We start from the raw sequence: 15,512 nt of genomic DNA, 5'->3' as shown, positions 1-15,512 counted from the left end.
TAGTTGTGGCACGCAGGTTCTAGAGTGCAGGCTCAGTACTTGTGGCTCATGGGCTTAGTTGCTCCAAGGCATGTGGGATCTTCCCTGAACAGGGCTCCAATCCGTGTCCCCTGCATTGGTAGGCGGATCCTTAACCACTGCGCCCCCAGGGAAGTCCCGAGCTCATCTTTTTCTTATTTCCAGCCACCTTTCACCACGCTCCCTGCACCTCAGGCCACCCTAATTCTTTATCCAGTAAATGTCCCTGTTCCCTGGCCTTTGGGGAGATAGATTTGAGATTTGTTCTCTTTTCTCTTTGCTTGACTGCCTTGTGAGTAAACACTTTCTCTGCTGCAAACCTCTGTATCTCAGAGTTTGGCTTTCTGTGTGTTAGGCAAATGAACGTGGCTTAGTAACATTTACTCCAAATTGTGACTCCTCTATAAGCACAACTTAAAACATTTATTCTCAGAGTACTGGCTGCCTCCTAACTTTATAGCTTAGCCCTTTAAATATCCAAACTCCATCCATCCTTATGCCCTTCTGGAAAAATTTATCTTTTCAATGAAACTTAAACTATCAGTTCTTCACCTCCCTCCGTAACTGGAACCTAAATTCCACAGATAGTCATTTTAATCATTGCTGTATTTATATCTTTTTTAAAAATTATTTTTTATTGAGGTAACATTTGTTTATAACATTATGTAAGTTTCATATGGAAAATATTATATTTCTACTTCTGTACACACTACAGCATGCTCACCAACAAAGATTTAGTTTGTATAGTCACCACAGAGTTGATCCTCTTTATCCATTTCATCCTTTCCCCTCTGGTAGCCACTACTCTGTTCTCTGTATCTACATGTTTGTTTTTGTTTGGTGTGGTTTTTTCATTTGCTTTGTATGTTTTTTTTATATTCCATATCTATGTGAAATCATATGGTATTTGGCTTTCTCTAGCTGACTTATTTCACTTAGCATAATACTCTCAGTGTCCATCCATGCTGTCGGAAATGGCAAGATTTTATTTTTTTCTATGGCTGTATCTATATTGTATATATTGTGTTTCACATCTTCTTTATTCATTTATTGGTTGATGGGCATTTCAGTTGTTGCTATATCTTGACTATTGTAAATAATGCTGCAATGAACATGGGGGTGCATAAGTGTTTTCAAGTTAGTGTTTTCATATACTTCGGATAAATACTCAGAAGTGGGACAGCTGGATCATATAGTATTTCTAGTCCTGAGTTTCTAAGGAATCTTCATACTGTTCTCCATAGTGACTGTGCCATTTTACGTTCCCACCGACACCGCATGAGGGCTCACTTTTCTCCACATACTCGCCAACACTTTTAATTTCTTGCCTTTTGATAAAAGCCATTCTAACAGGTATGAAGTGATATCTCATTGTCGGTTTTTTTCTTTTAGTTTTTTAAAAAATTGAGGTATAATGGAGTTACAGTATTATGTTTCAGGTGTACAAGATAATGATGAACAATTCCTAAAGATTATACTCCATTTATAGTTATTATAAAATATTGGCTATGGTCCCTTGTCTGGCGGTCCAGTGGTTAAGACTCCATGCTTCCACTGCAGGGGGCCTGGGTTCAGTCCCTGTTCAGGGAACTAAGATCCCCGTGTGCTGTGGGGTATGGCCAAAAAATAAATATTGGCTGTATTCCCTGTGTTGTACAATATATCCTTGTAGCTTAATTACTTTATACATAGTAGTTTGTACCTCTTAATCTCTTACCCCTATCTTGCCTCTCCCCACGTGTAACCACTGGTTTGTTCTCTATATCTGTGAATCTGTTTCTGTTTTGTTATATTCACTAGTTTGTTTTATTTTCTGGATTCCATGTTTAAGTGATAACATAACAGTATTTCTCTTTCTCTGTCTGACTTATTTCACTATGCATAATACCCTACAAGTCTATCCATGTTGTTGTAAATGACAAAATTTCACTCTTTTTTTATGGCTGAGTATATACATACACACACTCATGCATATATATATCACATCACATCTTCTTTAGCTGTTCATCTGTTGATGGACACTTAGTTTTTTCCATATTTTGGCTGTCATAAATAATGCTGCCATGAACATTCAGCTGCATGTATCTTTTCAAAATAGTGTTTTTGTTTTCTTTGGATATATACCCAGGAGTGGAATTGCTGTATCGTATGGTAATTCTATTTAGTTTTTTGAGGAACCTCCACACTGTTTTCCACAGTGGCTGCACCAATTCACATTCCCACCAACAGTGTACATATGGGTGTTCCCTTTATTTCACAACCTAGCCAACATTTGTTATTTGTGGTCATTTTGATGTTAGGTGTTCTTACAGGTGTGAGGTGGTATCTCATGGTGGTTTGATTTGTATTTCTCTGACGGTTAGTGATGTTGAGCATCTTTTCATGTGCCTGTGGGCCAACTGTTATGTCTTCTTTGGAAAAATGTCTGTTCACCTCTTCTGCCCATTTTTTAATCAAGTTGTTTGCTTTTTGATATTGAGTTGTATGAGCTGTTTATATATTTTGGATATTAACTCCTTATTGGTCATCTCATTCCCAAATATTTTCCCCCATTCAGTAGGTTGTCTTTTCATTTTGTTGATGGTTTCCTTTGCTGTGTAAAAACTTTTAGGTTTAATTAGGTCCCATTTGTTTATTTTGGCTTTTGTTTCCTTTGCCTTAGGAGACAGATTAAAAAAAATATACAGTAAAGATAGAAAATCAACCATGTACAAAGCTAGTAGGAAGGTTAAAAGCCAAAAGTAGTAATATCATCTATATCTACAATAAGCAGTTTGGGGATACACAAAATAATTAGATGTAAAATATGATGTCAAAAACAGTAATCATAAGGGAGGAGAGTACAATTGTAGGGTTGTTAAAATGCATTTGAAATTTGAGATCAGCAACTTAAAACAATCACATATAACAATATATTGCTGTATATAAACTTCATGATAGACAAAACAAAAAATTCTTAATAGATGCACACAGAAAAAAGAGGAAAGAATTTGAACATGACATTAAAGATAGTCATCAAATCACAAGACAAAAGAATGAAAGAAGAAGAAAGGAAGAAAAAAGCACTACAAAACAACCCCAAAACAATTAATAAAATGGCAATAAGAACATACACATCAATAATTATTAAAAGTAAATGGACTAAATGCTCCAATCAAAAGACATAGGGTGATAGATAAATAAGGACGTACTGTATGGCACAGGGAACTATATTCAATATCTTGTATATAATAACTTATAATGGAAAAGAATCTGAAAAAGAATATATACATATATAGATTGCTTTGCTGTACACCTGAAACTAATACAACATTGTAAATCAACTATACTTCAATAAAAAGTTGTTTGTTTTGAAAAAAAAAAGAGTGGCTGAATGGATACAAAAACAAGACCCATATATATGCTGCCTATGAGAGACTCACTTCAGATCTAAAGACACACATAGACTGAAAGTGAGGGGATGGAAAAAGATACTCCATGCAAATGGAAATAAAAAGAAAGCTGGGGAGCAATACTTATATCAGATATAGACTTTAAGAGAAATAGACTTTCGTGGTTTTGATTTGCATTTCTCTAATAATTTATGATGTTGAACATCTTTTCATGTGTCTGTTGGCCATCTGTGTCTTCTTTGGAAAATGTCCTATACCCATTTTGGGGTTGTTTTCTTCTTTTTGTTGTTGTGAGTTTTTTCTATATTTTGGATGTTAACCCCTTATCGGATATATGATTTGCAAGTATATTCTTCCATTAGGTAGGTTCCCTTTTCATTTTGTTGCTGGTTTCCTTTACTGTACAGAAACTTCTTAGTTTGATGTAGTCCTATTTGTTTACTTTTGCTTGTGTTTCCCTTGCCTGAGGAGACAAATAAGTGGAAAAGTATTCTGTGCTCATGGATTGGAAGAAATAACATTGTTCAAATGTCTGTGTTACCTAAAGCAATCTTCAGATTCAATACAATCTCTATCAAAGTCCCAAGGATAATTTTTGCAAAAACAGAATAAAAAATTCTTAGATTTACATGAAACCATAAGAGAACCTGAACAGCCAAAGCAATCCTGATAAAAAGAACAAAGTTGGAGGTATCACACTCTCTGATTTAAAACTATATTATAAATCTACAGTAATCAAAACAGCATTATATTTGCAGAAAAGCAGATACATAGGTCAATGGAACATAATTGAGAACCTGGGAGTAAACCCATACATATATGGATAATTAATTCATGACAAGGGAGCAAAGAGCGTACAATGGAAAAGGACAGTCTCTTCAATGAATGGTGATGGGGGAACTTCCCTGGTGGTGCAGTGGTTAAAAATCCACCTGCCAGTGCAGGGGGACACGGGTTTGATTCCTGGTCTGGCAAGATCCCACATGCCACGGAGCAACTAAGCCCGTGCGCCACAACTACTGAGCCCCTGTGCCACAACTACCGAAGCCCGTGTGCCTAGAGCCTGTGCTCCGCAACAAGAGAAGCCACTGCAACAAGAAGCTCATGCACTGCAATGAAGGCCCAACACAGCCAAAAATAAATAAATAAATTTATATTAAAAAATGGTGTTGGGAAAACTGGACAGCCACATGCTAAAAAAAAAAAAGAAACTAGACCACTATCTCACACCACACACAAAAGTCATCTCAAAATGCATTAAAGACTTCAGTGTAGGGCTTCCCTGGTGATGCAGTGGTTGAGAGTCTGCCTGCCGATGCAGGGGACACGGGTTTGTGCCTGGTCCAGGAAGATCCCACATGCCACGGAGCAGCTGGGCTTGTGAGCCATGGCCGCTGAGCCTGTGCTCTGCAATGGGAGAGGCCACAACAGTGAGAGGCCCGCACACCACAAAAAAAAAAAAAGACTTCAGTGTAAGACTTTAAACCATAGAACTCCTAGAGAAAATATAGGCAGTACTCTCTTTGACATCAGTCTTAGCCATTTTATATCTTCACTTCTTTTTCCTGTCTCCTGCTTTGCTGGTCGATATATCTGCTACCCTGTGCCTGCACTTTCCAAGCTGAAGGGGGTTGGAGAAGAACACTCAACCCCATTGACTGGTCTCAATTTATATTCATGGTCACATACATCAGATGGGCTCCTACTGCTGCCCATTGAACTTACTATGTTGCTGTACCCCATTCGCTCACTCTTTTAGATGAACATTGCATGCTTTCTCTTCTCTCTGCAAACCTCCAATACCTCATCCCTTATTTTATCTCCTAGGTGGTCACCTTGCTTCTTTTTCACTTTATGAATGAAGCAATCAGAAAATATTTTCCAAAATTCCCTAAGTCACATCTCACCAGGCTCCACTGAGACTATATATTGTGCTTTTTCTCCTGTTCCCGTAGATGAAATATCTTGCTCCTAGCAAAGGCCATACTCTCTGCATTGGTGCAAGTGATCTCATCTCATTTTGCCTCTTCAAGAACATCACTCTAGCAATTTTCCCATCTTTGTCCATCATCATCACATTTTAGCTACCTCTACTGAATCAATATCTTCAATACAGGGACTTCCCTGGTGGTCCAGTGGTTAAGGCCCCATGCTTCCACAGCAGGGGACGGAGGTTCGATCCCTGGTTCGGGAACTGAGATCCCACATGCCGTGCAACACGGCCAAAAAAACTTCAGTACATAATTGAGAGGTAAACTCTTTCATCTTTATTTTTGTGTGTGGTATGCGGGCCTCTCACTGTTGTGGCCTCTCCCATTGCAGAGCACAGGCTCTGGACGCGCAGGCTCAGCGGCCATGGCTCACGGCCCAGCCACTCTGCGGCATGTGGGATCTTCCTGGACCGGGGCACAAACCCGCGTCCCCTGCATCGGCAGGCAGACTCTCAACCACTGCGCCACCAGGGAAGCCCAAACTCTTTCATCTTAAAGTAAAAACTCTCTTGACATGAATTTCTCCTCCAGTTTCTACATCAGTTTTCTCCTTCCTTATACACCAAAACTGTTATATTAGTCAACTATACCTGCATTCTCTAATTTCCCTCCTCCCACACTCTCTTGCACCCACTCCAATCTTGTGTCCATGCCAGTCATCTATAAGCACTCTCATTAAGGTCACCAGTGACCCCCACATTATGAAATCCGGGGGTTAATTCTCAGTCCTCATGGACATCATATGACACAGCCAATCTCTCTCTCTCTCTTTAAACATTTTCCCCCACGGCATCCAAGATCTCACACTCTCCCCGTCTGTCTGTTGCTTCTCTTTCTTAGTTTCTTTATCTGTTTGCTCTTTTTTCTGAAGGTTGGACTATCCCAGGACCTTGTTGTTGACCTTATTTTTTCCCATCAACCTTCTGTCTTCTTTTAAGTGCCATCTGTATGTTGGTGACTCCCAGATATGAAAGCTACTCCCTCCTGTAGCTTTCCCAAGAACATCCAACTACATTGTCAGTATTTTCTCCTGGATATCTGTTAAGTTGAACCATATACAGTTTTCATTTTTGTAGGTCAGAATGGTTGAATATTATCGATTTTATATAAGTCAATCTAATAGGTCACCATGTCCTGCCTGCTGTGGGCTGCACATGGTAGGTAGGATGTCACCCCAGGACCTTGCTTCAGATGTAAATATTTAAATGTTCAGTAAATTGGAGGAAAAAACATGGATTTTTAGAAACTGAAGAGCAAATTAAGCAGCATCAGCCCCATTTGGGGGCTTGTCAGTAATGCAGAATCTCAGGCCCCATTCCAAACCTCCTGAATCATGACCTGCCTTTTAACAAGATCCCTAATGATGTCCTTGGCTTCTCTCCATGAAGATTCCTGACTCATAGCCCTTGCAATCTTGGGAAAACCTCATCCAATTTCTTAGATCCAGATCCTGGGGCCTCCCTTTCCTCAGCATCACCCCCACCCAGCCTGGATGCATTGACCCAACCACATCCTAGGACATGAACTCCAGTGCTGGACACTTCATGCCAAACAACCAGCAAGACAGGAACATGGCCCCACGCATCAGCAGACAGGCTGCCTAAAGTCATACTAAGCTCACAGACACCCCAAAACACACCACCTAATGCAGCCCTTCCCTTCAGAGGGAAAAGGCTCAGCTCCACCCTCCAGAGTGCAGGCACAAGTCCCTCCTGCCAGTGAGCCTACACAAACCCCTGGACCAACCTCACTCACGAGGGGGCAGACAACAGAAGCAAGAGAAACAACAACAGCAGCCTGTGGAAAGGAGGCCATAAACACAGTAGGTTAGACAAAATGAGATGACAGAGAAATATGTTGCAGATGAAGGACTGAGGTAAAATCCGACAAGACCAAATAAATGAAGAGGAAATAGGAAATCTACATGAAAACTAATTCAGAGTAATGATAGTATAGATGATCCAAGATCTCGGAAATAGAATGCAGGCATGGATCCAGAAAATACAAGAAATGTTTAACAAGGACCTAGAAGAACTAAAGAACAAACAATCAGTGATGAACAACACAATAACTTACATGAAAAATACACTGGAAGGAATCAATAGCAGAACAATTGAGGCAGAAAATCAGATAAGTGAGCCGGAAGATAGAATGGTGGAAATAACTGCCACAGAGGAGAATAAAGAAAAAAGAATGAAAAAAAATGAGGACAGTCTCAGAGACCTCTGGGACAACATTAAACACACCAGCATTCGAATTATAGGGGTCCCAGAAGAAAAGGGAAAGGGCCAGAGAAAATATTTGAAGAGATTATAGTTGAAAACTTCCCTAATATGGGAAAGGAAATAGTCAATCAAGTCCAGGAAGCACAGAGGGTCCCATACAGGATAAACCCAAGGAGAAATGTTCCGAGAAACATACTAATCAAACTAACAAAAATTAAATATAAGAAAAAATATTAAAAGCAGCAAGGGAAAATCAGCAAATAACCTACAAGGGATTACCTATGAGGTTATGAACTGATTGTTCAGAAGAAACTGCAGGCCAGAAGGGAGTGGCAGGACATATTTAAAGTGATAAAAGGGAAAAACCTACAACCAAGATTACTCTACCCAGCATGAATCTCATTCAGATTCGACAGAGAAATCAAAAGCTTTAAAGACAAGCAAGAGCTAAGAGAATTCAGCACCACCAAACAAATGCAAAGGAACTTCTCTAGGTGGGAAGCACAAGAGAAGAAAGAGACCTACAAGAACAAACCCAAAACAGTTAAGAAAATGGTAATAAGAACGTACATATCGATAATTACCTTAAATGTAAATAGATTAAATGCTCCAACAAAAAGACACAGACTAGCTGAATGGATAAAAAACAAGACCTGTATACATGCTGTCTAAAGAGACCCACTACAGACCTAGGGACACATACAGACTGAAAGGGTATGGAAAAAGGCATTCCATGCAAATGTGAATCAAAAGAAAGCTGGAGTAGCAGTACTCATATCAGACAAGATAGATTTTAAAATAAAGACTATTACAAGAGACAAGGAAGGACACTATATAATGATCAAGGGGTCAATCCAGGAAGAAGATATAATAATTGTAAATATTTATGCACCCAACATAAGAACACCTCAATACATAAGCCAAATGCTAACAGCCATAAAAGGGGAAATTGACAGTAACACAATAATAGTGGAGGACGTTAACACCCCATTTACCCCAATGGACAGATCATCCAGACAGAAAATAAATAAGGAAACAAGCTTTAAATGACAAAATAGACCAAATTGACTTAATTGATATTTATAGGACATTCCATCCGAAAGCAGGAGAATACACTTTCTTCCCAAGTGCACATGGAACATTCTACAGGATAGATCACATCTTGGGTCACAAATCAAGCCTTGGTAAATTTTAGAAAATTGAAATTTTATCAAGCATGTTTTCTGACCACAACACTGTGAGATTAGAAATCAATTATAGGAAAAAAATGTAAAAAATACAAACGCATATAGGGTAAACAATACACTACTAGATAACCAAGAGATCACTGAAGAAATCAAAGAGGACATCAAAAAATACCTAGAGACAAATGACAATGAAAACACAACGATCCAAAACCTATGGGATGCAACAAAAGCAGTTCTAAGAGGGAAGTTTATAGCAATACAATCCCACCTCAAGAAACAAGAAAAATCTCAAACAAACAACTTAACCTTACACCTAAAGCAAGTAGAGAAAGAAGAACAAACAAAACCCAAAGTTAGTAGAAGGAAAGAAATCATAAAGATCAGATCAGAAATAAATGAAATAGAAACAAAGAAAACAATAGTAAAGAACAATAAAACTAAAAGCTGGTACCTTGGGAAGATAAACGAATTGTTAAGCCTTTAGCCAGACTCATCAAGAAAAAAAGGGAGAGGACACAAATCAATAAAATTAGAAATGAAAAAGGAGCAATTACAACTGATGCTGAAGAAATGCAAAGGATCATAAAAGACCACTCAAGCAACTTTATGCCAATAGAATGGACAACCTGGAAGAAATGGACAAATTCTTAGAAAAGTACAACCTTCCAAGACTGAACTAGGAAGAAACAGAAGATATGAGCAGACCAATCACAAGCACTGAAATTGAAACTGTGATTTAAAATCTTCCAACAAAGAAAAGTCCAGGACCAGATGGCTTCACAGGCGTATTCTATCAAACATTTAGAGAGGAGCTGACACCTATCCTTTTCAAACTATTCCAAAAATTTCAGAGGGAGGAACATTCCCAAACTCATTCTACGAGGCCCCCATCACCCTGATACCAAAATCACACAAAGGTATCACAAAAGAAGAAAATTACAGGCCAGTATCACTGATGAACATAGATGCAAAAACCCTCAACAAGATACCAGCAAACCAAATCCAACAACGCATTAAAAGGATCATACACCATGATCAAGTGGGATTTATCCCAGGGATACAAGGATTCTTCAATATATGCAAATCAATCAATGTGATACGCCATATTAACAAACTGAAGAATAAAAGCCATATGATCATATCAATAGATGCAGAAAATGCTTTTGACAAAATTCAGCACCCATTTATGATAAAAAAAACTCTCCAGAAAGTGGGCATAGAGGGAACTTACCTCAGTATAGTACAGCCCATATATGAGAAACCCACAACAAACATTATTCTCAGTGGTGAAAAACTGAAAGCATTTCCACTAGGTTCAGGAACAAGACAAGGGTGTCCACTCTCACCACTTTTATTCAACATAGTTTTGGAAGTCCTAGCCATGGCAATCAGAGAAGAAAAAGAAATAAAAGGAATCCAAATTGGAAAAGAAAAAGTAAAACTGTTACTGTTTGCAGATGACATGATACTATTCATAGAAAATCCTAAAGATGCCACCAGAAAACTACCAGAGCTAATAAATCAATTTAATAAAGTCACAGGATACAAATTTAATACACAGAAATCTCTTGCATTCCTATACACTAACAATGAAAGATCAGAAAGAGAAATTAAGGAAACAATCCCATTTACCATTGCAGCAACAACAACAAAATACCTAGGAATAAACTTACCTAAGGAGGCAAAAGACCTGTACTCAGAAAACTATAAGACACTGATTAAAGAAATCAAAGATGACACAAACAGAGAGAGATATATACCATGTTCTTGGATTGGAAGAATCAATATTGTGAAAATGACTGTACTACCCAAAGCAATCTACAGATTCAATGCAATCCCTATCAAATTACCAGTGGCATTTTTCACAGAAATAGAACAAAATTTTACAGTTTGTATGGAAATACAAAAGACCACAAATAGCCAAAGCAATCTTGAGAAAGAAAAACGGAGCTGGAGAAATCAGTCTCCCTGGCTTCATACTATACTACAAAGCTACAGTAATCAAGACAGTATGGTTCTGGTACAAAAACAGAAATATAGATCTATGGAACAGGATAGAAAGCACAGAAATAAACCCACACAGCTCTGGTCACCTAATCTATGAAAAAGGAGACAAAAATATACAATGGAGAAAAACAGACTCTTCAATAAGTGGTACTGTGAAAACTGGACAGCTACATGTAAAAGAATGAAATTAGAACACCCCCTAACACCGTACACAAAAATAAACTCAAAATGGATTAAATACCTAAATGGAAGGCCAGACACTATAAAAATGTTAGAAGAAAACATAGGCAGAACATTCTTTGACATAAATCGCAGCAAGATCTTTTTTGGCCCACCTCTTAGTGTAATGAAAACAAAACCAAAAATAAACAAATGGGGCCCAGTTAAAGTTAAAAGCTTTCTCACAGCAAAGGAAACCATAAATAAGACAAAAAGACAACCCTCAGAATGGGAGAAAACACTTGCAAATGAAGCAACTGACAAAGGATTAATCTCCAAAATATACAAGCAGCTCATGCAGCTCAATATCAAAAAAACAAACAACCCAATCAAAAAATGGGCAGAAGACCTAAGTAGTCATTTCTCCAAAGAAGAAATAAATATGGCCAAAAAGCACATGAAAAGATGCTCATCATCGCTAATTATTAGAGAAATGCAAATGAAAACTTCAATTAGGTATTACCTCACACCAGTCCGAATGGCCATCATCAAAAAATCTACAAACAAATGCTGGAGAGGGTGTGGAGAAAAGGGAACCCTCTTGCACTGTTGGTGGGAATGTAAATTGATACAGCCACTATGGAGAACAGTATGGAGGTTTCTTAAAAAACTACAAATAGAACTACCATATGACCCAGCAATCCCACTACTGGGCGTATACCCAGAGAAAACAATAATTCAAAAAGACACATGCACCCCAATGTTCACTGCAGCAATATTTACAATAGCCAGCACGTGGAAGCAACCTAAGTGTCCATCAACAGAGGAGTGGATAAAGAAGATGTGGTACATATATACAATGGAATATTACTTAGCCATAAAAAGGAACAAAACTGTATCATTTGCAGAGACATGGATGGATGTGGATGTACTGTCATATAGGGTGAAGTAAGTCAGAAACAGAAAAACAGATATTGTATATTAACGCATATATGTGGAATCTAGAAAAATGGTATAGATGATTTTATTTGCAAAGCAGAAATAGAGACACAGCTATAGAGAACAAATGTATAGATACTGAGGGGGAAAGGGGGGGTGGGAGGAATTGGGAGACTGGGATTGGCACATATACAGTATTGACACTATGTATAAAATAGATAACTTATGAGAACATACTGTATAGCATAGGGAGCTCTACTTAATACCCTGTGGTGACCTAAATGGGAAGGAGATCCAAAAAAGAGGGGTATATGTATATGTATAGATGAATCATTTTGCTCCAATACAATTAATTTAAAAATCTAATAATAGGCAACCCAAACTTCAGGTCCAAATTTGAACTAATATTTCCCCAAACCTGATATTTTCAAAGTGTTTCCCATCACAGTAATGGTACTTTCTTCCTTTTGCTCAAGCCAGAAACTTGGAATTGTCCTTGAAAGTCTTTCTTTCACATACATTCCATCTAGATATCCTGGACCACTTCTTACCATCCCTCCTGCTTCCACCCTGCTGCCATTTTCATCCCTTTAGTGAATTACCATAGAAACCTCCGAAGTGGTCTCCTCCCCTCTCTTCTTTGTCTCTTTTCATGCTAGTCTCCACTCAATAGCTAGAGTGGTTCTGTTAAACCATAAGTCAGATCATGTCACTCCTCTGCTCAAACATGTCCAGTTTCACTCAGGGTCAAAGCCCATGTTTGTATTTTATTTATTTATTTATTTTTAAAATAAATTTATTTATTTTTGGCTGCATTGGGTCTTCATTGCTGCGTGCAGGCTTTCTCTAGTTGCGGTGAGCGGGGGCTACTCTTCGTTGCAGTACATGGACTTCTCTTGCAGTGGCTTCTCTTGTTGTGGAGCACAACTCTAGGCATGTGGGCTTCAGTAGTTGTGGCTTGCAGGCTGTAGAGCGCAGGCTCAGTAGTTGTGGCACATGGGCTTAGTTGCTCCACAGCATGTGGGATCTTTCCGGATCAGGGCTCGAACGCATGTCCCCTGTGTTGGCAGGCAGGTTCTTAACTACTGTGCCACCAGGGAAGCCCAAAACCCATGTTTTTATATGGGCCTACAGGGCTATATATGATCTGGACATCCCACCTTCATTACATCAGACTGCACCTCCTATCACTCTCCCGTCTTGCTCCTTCTGTTACAGCTGCCTGGCCTCTGTGCTTTTCCTAGAAATTGACAGACATACTTACAGATTTTGCAATTGTTCCTCTTATATCCATCTATCTGCATGGTTCCTCACTCCTTTCAGGCTGTTACTCAAAAAGCCCCATCTAAGGCTTTCCCTGATAGTCTCTGACCCTCTACCTCCTCTTAATTTTTAGCACTTTCGAGTGTTTAACGTGCTGTGCATTTTCATTATGTCTTGTTTATCCTCTGTATTCTCTTCAACAGAGTATAAGCTCATGATCGCAGTGATTTTTAACTGTTTTTCTCTTTGCTGTATTTCCAGTTTTGGAACACTCTCAGCTATATGCTGGACACACAAAAACATATATTAAATAAATGAATGCTTTTTTTTCTTTTATCAGTTACAACCATTCTCATTCATCATGAATCTCTTCAAATATTGCCCTTTATTTCATTTTCTGTACTTCTACTCTGAAACTTCACCAGTCATATGTTAGAACTTACTTTCCTCTGATAACACTTATTCTCTTTTTGTTATTTTTGTGTCTGTGCCCTTTTATGATAAATTATAGGTAGTTTCCATAACTCTTCTGCTGTTTCTAAGCGTTTAAATGCATAAATTTTATTCCTATTTAAATGTTTGTATAGCATAGCTCTGGAAGTTCATTTTAACCAATTTAAAAAACGAGTTATGTAATTTTTGATAGTTTCTTGTTTCTTAGCCTCATTTTGTCCTTTTATTTTGCTGAAAAAAATTATATATACCTTTAAAATAGTATGGATCTGGCGAATATCTTCATTGTTTGAGGAGCTGATTTTACTATTTCTTCTTTAAGCTGTCTCTCATTTACGTTGACTTGTTACCTAAGTCCCTGCTTTGGATTGTGAGGTTATGCTCGCTGGAACTTTATTTTTTTGAGAGAACTTTGAGGCCTAGGGATAAGGTGTATTCTCTCAGAGAGGACTTGGGTTGCTTTGGGAAGTTCCCAGAAGCATCAAGGAGGGAAGCCTTTGCACTCAGTTCTTAGTCGGTCTCTCTCTTTTGTCCCTCCCGACTATTGCCTTCCTTTCCTTCCTGTCACTTTTCCTTCTTCCCTTTCTCCTTCCTCTCTTACTTCCTTGTTTCTTTTTTCATACAGACAAGACTGAGTTCTAGACCAATGTCCTATGAGGGCCAACCTTGGTTTGCACCTCTGTTGGTCTAAGTGGCTTACCTGGTCAAGTGACCAAGACCCTCATTCTTGAGGGGAATGAGCTCCTGGTAAACAATGGATTATTTGGGTACCAAACGTATACTTCCCTGCCCTCACTGTGAAATTCGCAGAGGAACCTTAATTTCCCCCTTCCTTCAGAGATGAGGTTGGGATAGGCAAAATTTCCTAGAATTTCCCTTTGAAGATTGAGTTCTTTTACTTCACCTACTGGTAGAGTCATATTTGGGGGGTCTGAAATCTATTCAGAAGTTCTCCAATGCAAGAGTGTTCCCATCTTGTGTATATACTTAGGTTTGCTTCCTGATCCCCATGTTTGGTTCATAAAACCAAAGTTCTAGGCCACCATGGACTTCTAGTCATTTTGGTCTCTCAGTATTGCTTTATTTGGCAGAAATTTGGTGATTTTAAAGAATATTTTAAAAATGTGTCTACATGTTTTGTTCATGAGGCTTTTCTTTGGAAATTCTAGTCCAAAATGCAAGTCTTCAATTATTTATTTAGGCATAGAGTGTGATGCTCTGGAGAAATGAAAGTCACTGCAGAAATAGAATCATTATCGTAGGCTGGGACTTGAGACTAATCAATTGCTGATTCTTTATTCTGAGCCATATGGGAGAGAACATGGTATAGTGTGAGTGTGTGTGTGTATGTGTGTGTGTGTGTGTTTGAGTGTGAATTCTGGTCAAGCTGTTAATCATTATGGGGAGGGAGTATTCTCTCTTCTGAAGACGGTTAATATTGACAGGAATAATATTAAACATAGATGTCAGCTCTCAAAATAACTAAAAAACTTTACAAGGTCCAAATGCAGTGGAAGTGCAGGTGCACAGGTGACACTGGAGTTCACTGGAGGAACTGAATCTCAAAACATGTGGTGGCAGCTGGGATTTCAGCTCCTTTGAGAGGGCTGAAATTCTGCCCCTCTGACTGTCAGTCATTGACCAAGTACTGACCCTTTGGAGCTGGCTGCTGTAGAGGTTGTGGTTTGGCTTCCAGGCCAGGTTGCTACAGAAGCTGTGGGTCAGCGTTGTATTGTCATAGATGATCTGGTCATTGTTTGTTTGTGTATTCAGTTTCTCAGCCTCCCCCCTCCTTTTGATCATTCTCATGCTTGCAAGAGGTGGATCACTTCAGGGAAGGGTAGAGATCTTTTTGTTGTTGTTTTTTCACATCTTTAT

This window comes from Monodon monoceros, unplaced genomic scaffold (genome assembly GCF_005190385.1).
Source record: "Monodon monoceros isolate NGI ecotype Baffin Bay Population unplaced genomic scaffold, NGI_Narwhal_1 Super_Scaffold_11, whole genome shotgun sequence".
Classification (NCBI taxonomy): Eukaryota; Metazoa; Chordata; class Mammalia; order Artiodactyla; family Monodontidae; genus Monodon; species Monodon monoceros.
This window is presented reverse-complemented; position numbering follows the sequence as displayed.